The sequence below is a fragment of the Notamacropus eugenii genome, chromosome 1 (assembly GCF_028372415.1).
Source record: "Notamacropus eugenii isolate mMacEug1 chromosome 1, mMacEug1.pri_v2, whole genome shotgun sequence".
NCBI lineage: Eukaryota > Metazoa > Chordata > Mammalia > Diprotodontia > Macropodidae > Notamacropus > Notamacropus eugenii.
The window spans coordinates 308,626,099-308,640,786 of record NC_092872.1 but is presented as its reverse complement, the minus strand read 5'-3'; the positions used below and the strand labels follow the sequence as shown (position 1 = coordinate 308,640,786).

The following is a 14,688-nucleotide window of genomic DNA, read 5'->3' as shown; positions in this document are numbered from 1 at the left end:
TTTAGTTTAAAAGTATATATTAAATTAAAATTTTTCATCACTCTCCATATTAAATTAAAGAAAACATTTTCAATACTGTCTGTCTGCTTTTGAACTTATGTTTTTTTAGTGCTTTGAAAAATGTTTCCTTTATGTTCTTTTCTTTCCTTTCCCCTTTTTTATTTTTGCATTAATATTGTTACTCTCCCAATCACAATAGAAAAATTATGGCGTATAACAAAAGTATAGTAAAAAAAGTTATAATAGTTGTGACTAGAAATGCATATATCTTCTTGTATCTATACAAGAGATGGGAAGTTATTCTGTAAATCAGAATTCTTAAATATATCCAAGTTTTTTTGCTTATTGGGGATAAATTGTGTAAATAATTCTGATTCTGGTCACTTTGCTGTATCAGTTCATACCTTTTTTTTCTGAGATTCTCTGAATCCATGACTTTCATAATATTTTAGGGCTTTGTAATATTACCTTACTTTCATATACCATATTTTGTTCAGCCTTTCTATAATTGATGGGCTCCAGTTCTCCAGTACTATAACAAGAAGTGCTACTATAAATATTTTTGTACACTTATGATCTTTTCCCCTTTTTATGATCTCTTTGGGATATAATCCTCCATGCCTGTAATGCTCTCTTCTCATCTCCTCCTGCCAACTTTCCTAGGTACCTCTAAATGCCAAATAAAATCTCATCTTTTACAAGGTCTTTACCAAGTCCTTTTAATTCTAGTGCCTTCCCTCTCTTATGTCATATTTATACTGTATATAACTTGCTTTGCATATATTTTTTTGCATGCTGTCTACTGCATTGGTGTTTAAGCTCTTTAAGAGTAGATGCTGTCTTTCACTTCTTTTTTGTATCCCCAGTGCTTAGCACAGTGCCTGGCACATAGTGGGTACTTAATACATATTTATTGATTGATTGGTAGTGGCATCTTAGGATCCAACAGTATGGAGAATTAATAAATTTGGGAATATAATTTTGAATTCCTTTCCAGAATGATTAGATCAATTCATAACTTTACCCATAGTGCACTGTTGTGCTCTACCTCTGTGTGTTTGTCCTTCATTGCCAAAGAAGACCATGCCATCAGAGAAGTAATGACATGACTTGCACTTGATTTTGTTTTGAGTGAGGGAGGGCTTGTGCAGGTCACCAGCCTCACTTCTCCTCCAGAGCCATCTGAATCCAGTGACCAGATATTCATCAGGATGACTGGAGATGACCCAGGAGGAGGCAATTAAGGTTAAGTGACTTGCCCAGGGTCACAGAGCTAGTGAGTGTCAAGTGTCTGAGGTGAGATCTGAACTCAGGTCCTCCTGACTCCTGCACTGGTGCTCTATCCACTGCATCACCTAGCTCTACCTCTAATATTCCCTCCAATAATTGTCATTTCCTATTTTTATCATCTTTTTGAATTTGATCAATGTGAGGTGGAATCTAAGAGTTATTGTAATTTGCATTTCTCTTAACATTATTGACTTATGAGCATTTTCTTTCATATGTTTATTGAATCTCCTGGAGCCTTGTGCTGACATTCGAATTCTGCCCACCACTCCCTGTGTATTTTTGAGTTTTTGATATTTGGTATTTCTATGGTTTCTCAGAACAGAGTTAGTGATCTCATAGTCCCAGGGTCTGGGCTGTTCCAATCTGTTCCTGCAAGGCTGAGCTGCACCATGCTAGTATGGCCATGGCCTGTTGCCATTCCCTGGCATTTATAAGAAAACCCTGGGGTTTTCTGATCATTCAGGGTCTTTCTCAGAGGAGAGTTCTGCTCCTGTTGACTCTTGTAACCTTGCAGACTACACAAGTCCCTGGATATCTTTGGTTCCCCTGGGAAGCTATCCTGTGCTTTGTTGAGAGGGAGAATGAGTGTGGCTGTCTTTGCACAGTAGTAGGCAAGGAGTCAATTATTGTTATTTATCACTGTATTTCTTGATTTTTATTTAGTCTGGCGCAAATTTCAAGGCTTTGCTGAAGTAGGTCATATAAGAGCTGAGTGAGTCATGTGACAACTGAGTGGAATGCCTCCCTCATTCTGGGTGTTCATCTTGTCTTAACTCTTGACCTTTGACCTTGACAGTGTTGACCTATTGACCTAGAAAAATAAAATGGTAGAAAAGGAAATACATAAAGATGAATAAGGGAAAAGGGGGGAGGAGAAACACCCTCCAGGTGTTGTGTTTTTTGTTTTTTCTTTTTAATAATTTTGCCTACTTCTATTTATTTGGTGGTTTGATTGGCATGAAACTGAATCTATAAATTGACTTCAGTAGTATTTTGATTTTTATTTACCTAGATCAAGAATAAACAATTATTTAGGTCTTCCTTTACCTCTCTAAATGGTGCTTTATAGATATAAAATTCTTTTCTGTCCCAGAAAGTGTATATATTCTGAAGTGGTTTTATTCTGAAGCATTCTTGTTCTGAAGTAATTTTTCTGCAAGGTTTTGTTGGGAATGTACAAAAAAGACTGATGATTTTCATACATTTATTTTATATCCTGCTACTTTGAGAACCCTAGAGAATTAAAAAATAATTTAAACAATTAATAACTTCAGTAAATCATAATATTTTGCAAAAGTGATCATTTTATATATTCTCAATTTCCTTTCCTCTTCATATTATTATAGTTATTGCTCCTTGTATTATATTAAAAAGGAAGGCTAACAATGGAATTTTTGCTTTAACACTGATCTTACTTGAAACAACCTCTAGCATTTCTCCATTATAGACACTACTTGTTTGTGATTTTAGATACTATTTGCCATATTAAGAAAGGTGTATTTAGTATGATCTTTTCTTCAGTTTTTTAAAAACAAAAAAGATATATTTCATTGAAAAAATTGTTGTATTATATTTATATAATTGTATAATTTTTTTGCTTTGCTTCTTAATTTGGTCTGCTGAATTTATAGTTTTCATAACACTGAATGAACCTTATACTGCTGTTATAAATCCGACCTGGTCATAGTGTATAATCTTTTCCATATGTTGTGGACTCTTTTTTTATTGTTTTTCCAATACTTTTACATTAACATTCACTCAAGACATTGGGCTATAGTTTTATTTCTCTGACATTTCTCTATAGTTCAGATATCAGGAGCATATTTTTCTGACAAAAAGAGTTTTAGAGGATGCCATATTTCTGTGACTTCAAAATGATTATCTAAATGTGGTATTAATTGTTCTTTGTGCTATATAATTCACTTAACTTTTCCTTCAAGTATTTAGGTGTTATGCATTGTTGCACATATATTAAGTGTTGATACTATTTCACTAACTATGGTGTCTTTAAACAATGTATTTTTCCTGCTTATTCCTTTTATCAGGTCTATTTTTACTACTGCCTTGTCCAAGCTTATGATTGTTATTCCTGCTTTTTTGAATTTTCCTGAAGGAAGAATACTAAATTCTTCTTCTTTTTGCATGTTTTAGATAAGTGAATACTATGAGATGACTGCTACCCTATTACTACCTTCATGTTTATATGTTTTTCATTATGTGCTCTCCAATTATGGGATATGTTTCTCCTCCCCACCCTTTCCCCTTATTCATCTTTATGTATTTACTTTTCCACCATTTTATTTTTATCTCTTAAAACTAACAAAACTGAACAAAATCAGATGCACTCCCTGTATTTATATGTTTAAGTCCATTTGTGACCCTGTAATGTAGTAAGATTCAGATAGACCTCCCCCAGTTAGAATTAAAGCATTTTATCACATGTAGCCCCTCACTTGCTCAAATGTATTTATCTTTCTCAACTTTCCTTGTCTGCTATGTTTGTATTTCAGAGTTTCTCCTCAGCTCAGAGTTTTCATCAGAAATACTTGAAATTCTTATATTCTAATAAAAGTTGAACTTTTTCCTCTGTAGAATTATACTTAATTTTGTGGGGTAAATTATTCTTGGTCATAAGCCTTTAACTTTTGGATTTTTAAATATCAAATTCCAAGATTTATTTCTCCTTTGTAGTATTAGCTACCAGGTCTTTTTCAAGTCTGACTATTTCCTTGGTAGTTTAACCTATTCATTCTGGTTATTTACAGTATTTTTTATTTGACTTGGAAGGACTTTGAATTTGGGTGTGATATTTCTGGGTGTGTTTTGTTTTATTTTCATAAAGTCACCAGTGAATTGTTTCTATTTTTGCTTTGTTTTCTGGTTCTAATAGATTTGGGCAAGTTTCCTTTACGATTTCTTTTTGCTTGGTCATCATCTCTTAGCCTGTTTTCCAGGTCAGTTGTTTGTGATCAGAAATACTTTACATTTTCCCCTATTTTTTTCAATATTTTACTTTTGTTCTAAATTTAAGGTTTCCTCATGGAGTCAGTGGGTTCTGTCTGATACATTCAGGGAATCCAATACTTAGGTAAGATTTTACACTCTCTTTTCTAAGCCTTTTATTCTTATTCTGGGACTCCCCCCATCCCCAATAGCACTTACTACAATTCTAATATCATTTTTTTATTCCTTGCTTTGTTTTTTTCCAGAAATTAATGTAGTCCTTTTAGCTAGAGTTACTCTTTTCATCTGAAATTACCTAATTTTTTTTTCTAAATCCATGGTATTCATTCATTATGTTCGGGTGTTTTCTCTCCCCCATTCTTCCCCCCCACCCCTTTGTGCTTATTCATGTTTTCCCTGGTACAATTTCTTCTTTTAGTCTTGGATGACTTCCAGGTTTCTATTAATTTCCTTATGTGATCATTCTCTAGCCTCCACTGAATTCTAGACTTTTTGTTTTGTTGTTGATAACATTTAATATAATTTTTGGACCTTAATGAGGGCCAAAGGCTGAACTAATCGATCAGACTGTTTTGTTTTGCTCGAAAAATGCCGTTTTCTTCAAAGACCTGTTTATGAAAGGATGCCTGCACCAGAGTGGTGGGATTCTCCTTATCTTGATATGCAGAGACAGAGAAAAATAGACGTCCTTGGATCATAATTTCCAACTGACTCTACCTTGTCAATTGTCTTATCTTACTGTATTTGCAACCTATACAATTAAAAAAATTCCTTTCTCATGGAAAAGTGTATTTAAACCTTTTTATTCTTGTATCAGGCAGCCAGAATTTTCCATGATCATCAGACAATGAAACTGATGGACAAGGAGAGAATGGCTCCCCACCTCGCCAATGCCAAAGACTCAGGTGCCTCAGGATTAATTTTTCCTAGAGTCTTACCCTTGATGGGATTGGGGAAGTTTCTCTATTCCCAGTTTCCAAACAACATCCACCAATTTGGTTGAAGTCAAAAATTTCCTTTTAAAGCTAGCTCAGGGGTCAGGGATCAAGTCTGTGGTCAAATGCTCCATATAGATCCCCTGGAGGTCAGGATTGATCTAGGAAAATTAGCTATGGGTCTATCAAAAACTAAAATTAGAAGTCCAGCTGACAAAACCGCTGCTTCTTATATGTCAAGTCGTTACCAACCTGATGATAACAGGTATTTCCCGTGCTTGCTGGATATATAGCCCTAAGTTATGTTGGCTATGATAGGGCTCTTTTGGACCCGTCAAAGTTACTTTATCTTAAAACCAGATTAAGTTTAAAGGCCAACAAAATATCCATCCAGGAGTTTTTTATCTTGGGCTTGTTGAAATGGTTGAGGGAGAACAAAAAGCAGGAGCCTCTCCCCCTAAGGCTTGCAAAGCTGCTTCAGCACCACCCCAGTATTGGCTTACTCCCTCTACCCCAAGGTCCAAGCCTGACCTTCCTCTTCACTCCCTCTGCCCTATTCCTCACTTCCTTCCTCCCTTCTCTTACAGGTTCTGACTATGGGGCGGAGAACTATATTTTGTGGTTACCCACTCCCTACTTGTCTTCCCTTACCTGCTCTAGCCTTGAGGAGGATAACTCTGTTCTGCCTCTGTTGCCTCTTCCTCCTTCCCCCTTCCCACTTTCCCTTAAGCACTCTGGTCTTGAAGAGGACAGTCACAATCCACCTACAGACTAGAGACCTGAACCTATTTTCATGGGGCCTCTCCCTTTAAGATAGTGAGAAACTTTGGGGGTGCCAAGGCTCCCCGCTTCCAACAACCTATAGGTGCTCTAAGCAAAGATTGCAGTATCTATCTCTATTCTGTCAGATCTTGAATCCTTGCAACCCTCTTTCCTCAGAATAATAATAGTCAATTCATGATGGGGATTTCTAACAAGCTTCTAATTCCCCTCCTCTCTTGTTAATTGTGAGCTCTGTTTGTATTTATCCTGTTGTTAATTGTCAATTTGTCTATCAGTGTGTCTCCCGGTCAGTATCATGTGTGCTGTGAATGAGTCTGTTATCTTGTAAGATTTAAAATGCAGGCAGTCAGAGACTTCTAAATTCTGAATCTAGGGAAACAAACAAAACTGTAAGATCTTTTTCTTTGTTGCTCCAGTCTGGTTAACCTGGAATTACAATGAAAATTAGATATGACTGAAAATAATTTAGCAGAGTCTGGAATTAATCATTAAAAAGTTTGGAAATGGATCATTTGGAATTATTGGAAAAGAAATTCCTGAGACTATATGTAACTCCAGGAGCTCACCTTGCTTTTAAAACACCTTCTCCCATTCCTGATCACTTAGCATTCCCCACTCCCTCCCCAGAGTTAAGAGGGTATCTCAATATGGGGATTTTTAACAGTCACAAGGGATCATGTTAATCCCTCTCATCCCAGATCAGATTGAGAGAAGAGAATGCAGGAGATTTGTAGGGACAGTAATACTTGCAGACTGGCAGTGGTCCTAACAGCTCTGTGCCCCTGGACACCTTGCAGCTCACCCTTCTAGAAAAAGCTTGGAAATGTCACCTAGGTCCTATACATTCTGCCCACCCTGTCCCAGCAGCTGCAAATCAGCTTAGTAAATTCTGCAGCTGTGGGGGAAGAGAGAGGTGAATGTGTCTGGCCTGTAGCAAGCATTTTCTAAGCCCTGGCTACAAGAATTATTATCATTGGGAAACCAACCTCTTTGCTGCTGGTAAACTTCACACTTCTCTGTTCCAGTTGCAAAAATATATTTTATTTGTTTGAACCATTTCCTGATTTGTAAAGGGAAAAATAATAATGGTTGTTGTTATAGGATCAAAATGATATAATAACTGCAAAATGCTTAACATAATGACTGGCATATATTAGATATTATTATTATCTCTATCTAATTTAACATAACTGATAACTTTGAAGTGATTTTTGAATGCCAAAAGTAATAAGATGAATAATTTCTATATGTGATAATCTGGAAATGCAATTAGTTTCATCTGAAGTTATTGTTTATGTTATTTATTGGGCTTTTAAAAGGGTGTGATATAATTAGATAATTTGATATTTACTATGATAGCAGATATTTCCATTTGAAATCTTGACTATTATGAAAATATATATGGTGGTTTAAAGTTAGAGTTTCCACATATTATTCAAGGTGATTTAGAAATGCATTAACCTAAAGTTCCTATAAACTCTGTGCAAAAGTTTCTGTGTTGTACAATTCCTATTGAGCAAATGAGAATTCTTAAAAAACCCTAAGGGGTTGGGAAAAAACCTGAATACATCTAGATAAGGTTTTTTAGTACTCCTCTCCCTAAAGAGAAGTTTTTCCATACCTTCCTTGGTCTACAAGCCCTGCTTGCAGCTTGCCTTTGACCAAAAGGAGGAAATGGTAACATTTAATATCATTTTTGGACTTTAATAAGGGCCAAAGGCTGAACTAATCAATCACACAAAGATAAAAGTCTTTGTTTTGCTCTAAAAATGTCCTTTCCTGTGTGAGCAACTTTAAAGACCTATTTATTACAGGATATCTGCCACCAGAATGTTGGGATTCTTCTTATCTTGATATGCAGAGACAGAGAAAAACAGAGATCCTGGGATAATAATTTCTAACTGACTCTACCTTGGCAATTTTCTTATCTCACTGTCTTTACAACTTCCACAACTAAGATAATTCCTTTCTCATGGAAAAGTGTATTTAAACCTTCTCATTCTTGTATCAGGCAGTCAGAAGTTTCCTTCTGGCTCCATGATCATGTATCTGCTAGCTTTAATGGAATAAACAATATGAATTTAGTCTGTTTACCTCTTTTAACAAAACTTTCAAGTTGACATGGCAGAGTTCATTTCCATTACTTTTCAGTTTTCTTTTGTTCGATGTGTGGGAACTAAACTCTAAAACCTTCATGTCATCATTTAAAAAACATGTGGTAGGAGGGATCTGAAGGATTTAGGGCTGCCCCAAGACATTATTGTTATTTTGGGGGATGGTTAGTACATATTTTAAGGGATGCTTAGTTCTTAAACTTGCAATTTATATACCTGGAATTTATACGGATTTTTGGAAGAAAGGAGGAGAGGGAAAGTCATTTAAATGAACTTTAAAGTTCAGTCATAAGCTCCTATCTATGCCAAACATTGGGCTAGATTCTGGGGCTATAAATACAAAGAATGAAATAATCCTACTCTGAAGGAATTTACATTCTAGCTAATAATTACATAGGTTAATCTAGGGGCCAGTAATCAATGACATTTGTAAAAGTGGTATATTCAATGATTTTGAGGATCATGGTCATTAGGAGTGTACAAAAGAGAGAGGATTCTGAGAAGATGACAGAATTGGTCAGATAATTCCACGTTCTCAAGATTTTCCCCCTACAAAAGAACTAAACTAGCACTTTAGCGTGGAGATAAATAAGAATAGGGACACAACAGAGGTCTTCCTGGGACAAGATGAGACCTGAAGAAAAATCCCAGGACAAGGTTTGGGTCACTGTGAAGAGTAAACACCTACAGGCTAGGGTCCATTTTAAAAACAAGTGGCAAGCACTGGGATTAGTTGGTTTGAGAGATTGCCTTGGGATAGTAAGGGGAGCCCAGGAAGGTTGAGAGAACCTCTGCTAATAAGGAACACCAGACCCAGTTGTGCTGCTAATAGCTGCAGGGATGAGAATAATCCAGCACATGCCTGGTGAGTGGAAGAAGCAGCAGGTCTGAATGCCTCTGGCTGTGGAGATTTACAAGAGGTTGGATATTTGACTTCGGTTCCAAGCAGGAGGGGGAGAACTGAAGATCTGGGGCAAGAGGCACCATTTCCCATACCCCAGGACTAGAGGTGATTAGAAAAATTAAGCCATTACCACAAAAAATGCACAGGCAAAAGAGAAAGAATTCAACCATAGAAAGCTATTGTGGGAATAGGGATGACCAGAGATCATCTTCAGAGGAGGATATTGAAGCAAAGAAACCTCAAAGAGTAATGTCAAATGGTCACCTGCCCAAAAAGAATTCTTAGAATATTGTAAGAAAGAATTTAAAAACCAAATGACAGAGATGGAAGAACAACTACAGAAAAAAAATAAGAAAATCCAAGAAAAACAAGAAAATAGTGAAAGGAAAGTCAACCAATTAGAAAAGGGAATATAGAATCTTAAGAAAAAAATGACACCTTCAAAACTAGAACTGGGTGAAGTGAAGCCAGGAAAATTATAAAAGATCAAGAAATAATGAACTAAAATATGAATAATGAAAAAATAGAAGAGAAAATGAAACATCTTATTAAGAAAACCAAACAGATTTGGAGGACAGACCAAGAAGAGAAAATATAAAAATAATTGGGCTAACTGAAAGCTATGAAAAAAAAGAATCTTGATACATTAATACAAGAAATAATAAAAGAAAATTGTCCTGAAGCATTAGAACAAGAGGGGAAAAGTAGAAATAGAAACAAATCCATTGATCACCACTTAAAAGAGATCCTATGAAGAAAACTCATAGGAATATCATAGTTAAATTCCAAAATCCCCAGCTCAAGAATAAAATATTGAAAGCATCAAGATTAAAAAAAATTAAATATGTTGGTGCCACAATCAGACTCACACAAGACCTAGTAGCAGAGACATTCAAGGACCACAGGTCTTGGAACATAATATATTGAAGAGCAAAGGAACTGGGTCTCTGGTCAAAAATATTATACCCTGCAATTATCCTGGGCATTTGATAAGCTCTCAGACTTTCAAGACTTTGTTAAAAACATCCTGAATTTAATAGAAGATTTGACACACAAGAACCAAGAGAAATATAAGGTACATACCAAAGACAGACTTTTTAGTGTATACACACACACACACACACACACACAATGTAAAATGTATGTCTAAAATTCTGATTAATAATTGGGTAGCTCATAAGTAAGATTGGGGAAAACTTGAGTAGGATATGAATTTAAAAAGTAAAGTCATCTACGGACAGCTAAAAAGAGTAATTACTTTATGCAAGAAGAAGAATTGATACAGAAGAAAGATGGAGAGGAGGGCTGGTAGTTCTGGTAAACTACTTTCATTGGGAATGGGTTTAAGAGGGAACAATACATATATATTTAGAAGAGGATAAAAGTCTTCTAAATTCAGAAGAAATAAATTGGTAGGGGTATAGGGAGGGGGAGAGGACAAGAGAGGAATCTTTAGAGAGGAGGGGAAGGGAATGGGTAAAAGGGAGGGTATAGAAGCGTGTTTAGATTTATGGGAATGGGAAGATAGAGAAGGGATCTTTGGAAGGGGGTAGGCAAGTAATAGGAAGGCAAAGTAGTGGGTAGAAGTTAAATAGAGGAGGCAAGAAGGATAGGAAACAAGAGATGTGCACAAACACAAAAACTAAAGATCAGGTGTAGAGTAAGTTTGGGAAAATATATGTCTATATATGTATATGTGTATGTATATATCTATAACTATAGAGAAACATCTAAACTTTATCGTACCCTTCTGGGGGTGGAGGAGGGGAAAAAAGAACAAAGTAAAAAAGTGCTCAGCAGAGAACAGAACTCAAAAGGAAGCAAAGAAGAGATGGACCATTTTCAACACAAGTATTATTTATCATACAAGGCTTTCTTGAAATGAAAATTTATTGTTACACAATTTGAATCCTCTCATCTTCTGCTATGCACATGGCATACTTTTTTTCTTTTTAATTTTGTGTATAAGCTCCAATATTTAAGTTTATGATATGTTTTTGTTTTTTTTTTTTCTATTCTGTATTTGTGTTCTGGTGTTTGAGTCTAAATTAAAGTAGAAAAAAGTCAAGGAAGTAGTGGCATTAGGGGTAAAGAACCCATTCTGCCTAGTTTCAATTGCCCATTCACATCATGAGGAACCCAGAAATTCTTATTGAATTTGTTCTACTGCTAGGGTTCTGAGGCTTACAGGAACATCCCTTAGGGATAATTTCTCAGTTGTACCTCCGCTGTCTAGGTTAGCTGAAATAATTGGATAGGCTCCCCCAAAATACACAGGCACCACCTTAGACTCTAGAGCAGTAGTCTTCAAACTTTCCTGATCACACGAGATTGTGCATGTACTCTAATATGAGTATAATTACTAACTTATCAATTATATGCTACACCAAAATTTACTAACTATGGATATTTTAAAACTAGGATTCTTGGGAAATGCTATGCAGAAGTTTCTGGGAATGCTTTGTGGAGATTCTGGGGATAAACACACTGGAAGAAGAGAAACTGGATTGAAAGCTGGAGAGCTTAGAGTTCATCTCTCATTTTTGGACCATCTGTACTTTTCAGAATTAAGCCAGGTCTCTGTATTAGGGAGCTCATATAGGAGTGGATATAAACAGACAAAAATATTACAGTACTTCAAGGATTTACCAATTTGTAAATCAATAATCATTTATTAAATACTAATTATGCAAAGTATTGGAGATTTGGGGGAAAATGGCAAAAACAGTCCTTGCCTTTTAGGATCTTGCGTTGAATTGGGGGAGAACGCCTGACAGAGTAAGAGTAAGATAATTTCAGAAAGAAAGACTCTAGGAACTGAAGAGTGGTGACTGAAAAGACCTGGAAAGGCCTCCTGAAAAAGGTGATGTTTGAATTTTGCTTTGGAAAATAATTTTTTCATTAAAATGTTGTCTACATGAATATCTAATGGGTTTATTATTAGTATTTTAATATTAAAAAATTACAACTTTAATCAGTCTTAATTTTTGGTATAGTAAATATCAATAGCTATAGCAGAAATAAACAAAAATTCTTTGAGGTTAAATATCTAAGAGTATAAGGGGTCCAGAGAACAAAAAGTTTGAAAACCAAGACTCTAGTGATTCAACCTGCCATTGTTGGTGGGAGGTGGAAAGAGTAGCCCCAGAGGCATAAGAACATGCTCTAGGCTAAGCCTGACAGTCCAGTCTCCTGCTAGTTTAGGTTTTATATTGGAAGAAAATGAGATTCAGTTCAATAGCTAACAAATACACAAGATGCCCTTCCCAGGATAAGCTCATTACTTCAAAACTCACTATACTATGGCTAACTCAAGTCTTGATTGACACTACCTGCCTCAGTCTCCTTTCCCCTCTGATTGGAGGACTACAGGATGGAGTACCAAACTCCTCCCTAATGCCTTCCTTTATTGAGGGCAAAAAATGGACTCTCAGTTCACTCCACTTTGTATTTGCTGTCCTGCCTGGTTTTACCTTTATTGAACAACATATCCCAATGCACAGTAACCCTTGGGGTCCTGTTCTGCCTCCTTTTGTATGTTATCACTCCCTTTAGATTGCAAGCTCCTTGAGGACAGGAACTGTCTTTTTATTAATTGTATCTTCAGCGCTTAGTCCAGTGCCTGACACAGGAGTTGGAAACCAGAGGTCTCAAGGCCACATGTGGCCCTCTAGGTCCCCAGGTGCAGCCCTTTGATTCAATCCAAAGTTTCAGGGTTTTTTGTGTGACTTTGATCATGAAGAGACTTGTAGCAAGAGGAAGAAAGACACAACAAGAAGGAAAGTAACAAAGACAATTCCTCTTATTGAACTCCATGGAGGAGTTAAATGGCCTCGGGGGAGGGGGGGTCAAACCTAACTGTTATGGGTATTTTCAGTCCTACATCCCAGGAATTAGTTGATGGATTGCTATAGGAAATTAACTAAAGAGTAACTAAAGAGAGTTCAGCAACACGTTGGTAACTTGCATGGAAATTTGGGTAGAAAGGAGCTCCTGGTGATTTATTTCTTCCCTCTGCCTGTCATCAGCTGACTCATGAGATGCTTGTTTCCTGGTCCCCTAGATAACCATTGAGGAGAGGAAGAGAGAAAAAGATAAGAGATTTGTTTCTCTTGGGCTGCCATCCTAAATGGTAAGTTCTTATCCTTTTGTTACCTTGACTATGACCCTGAGAATTCTGATGCTATTTCAGTTGTTTTACATAAAAAATGAAGTCGATGGCCACCAAATCCTAACTTGTGTGACTTAATGACTTTGACTTGAGGTGAAATGTAAAGAAGCATTTCCCTTAATGAGGCAAGTGATACTTTATTCTCTAGTGAGAACTGGTCCTTTAGCATAGTCCTTTGTTGCCAAAGAAGACTATGCTATCAGAGAAATGATGACATCACTTGCACTTTACTTTGTTTTGAATGAGGGAGGGCTCACCAGCCTCACTTCTCCAGAGCCATCTGAATCCAGTGACCAGATATTTATCAGGATGACTGTAGATGACCCAGGATGAGACAATTGGGGTTAAGTGACTTGCCCAAGGTCACACAGCTAGTGAGTGTCAAGTGTCTGAGGTGAGATTTGAACTCAGGTCCTCCTGCACTGGTGCTCTATCCACTGCACCACCTAGCTGCCTCCTAGTGGGAATTGAGAGGGAAGGAAGACCATGGAATCCCATAGGAGAGGGAAAACATTTTTTGAAAAAAATCATCCCCTAAATCAGTAGGGAAAAAAAATGTGAATGAAGGTAGCCTAGTTATACCATATCTCAAACTGTATTATAAAGAAGTAATTATAAAAACAATCTGGTACTGGTTAAGAAATAGAGTGGTGGATCAGTGGGACAGATTAGATATACAATATACTGCTATGTAAATGACCATAGTAACTTAGTTTTTGATAAACACAATTCAAACTTTTAAGACAAAAACTCATAATTTGACAAAAATTTCTGGGAAAATTGGAAAAGAGTATGGCAGAAGCTAGATACAGAACAATATCCCACACCATATACCAAGATAAGGTCAAAATGGGTACATGACTTAGACATAAAGAGTGATATTATAAGCAAATTAGGAGAACATGTCAGATCTATGGAGAACATAAGACTTTACAATCAAACAAGTGATAGCATTACAAGATGTAAAATGGATAATTTTGATAATATAAAATTAAAGTGTTTTTGCGTAAACAAAACGAATGCAAACGGAATTAAAAGGAAAGCAGAAATTGGGGGGAAATTTATATCAAGTGTCTCTGATAAAGGTCTAATTTCTCAAATATATAGAGAACTGAGTCAAATTTGTAAGAATACAAGTCATGCCCCAAATGATAAATGGCTAAAGGATATGAAAAAGCAGTTTTTAGATGAAGAAATCAGTCATGTATAGTGATATAAAAATGCTTGAAATCACCATTGATTAAGAAATGCAAATTAAAACAACTCTGAAGTTGCCACTTAATATGAAATTGGTTAATATGACAGAAAAGGAAAATGATATGTTGGAGGGGATATGGGAAATTTGGGATATTAATGCACTATTGATGGAGCTGTGGACTGACACAACCATTCTGGAGTGCAATTTGGAACTATGCCCAAAGGGTTATCAAACTGTGTATACCCACCCCACTACTAGGTCTGTATCCCAAAGACATTTTTAAGAACAGGAAAAGGACACACATGTACAAAAATATTGATAGAAGCTCT

The 14,688-nt window shown here is 36.2% G+C and overlaps 1 protein-coding gene across 5 annotated transcripts in view; it reads right to left on the bottom strand.

Annotated features, from left to right (window-relative positions):
* The window catches only part of ATL1 (atlastin GTPase 1), a 135,562-nt gene that overhangs the window by 76,369 nt on the left and 44,505 nt on the right, over window positions 1-14,688 (bottom strand). The gene's annotated exons all lie outside the window — the stretch shown is intronic.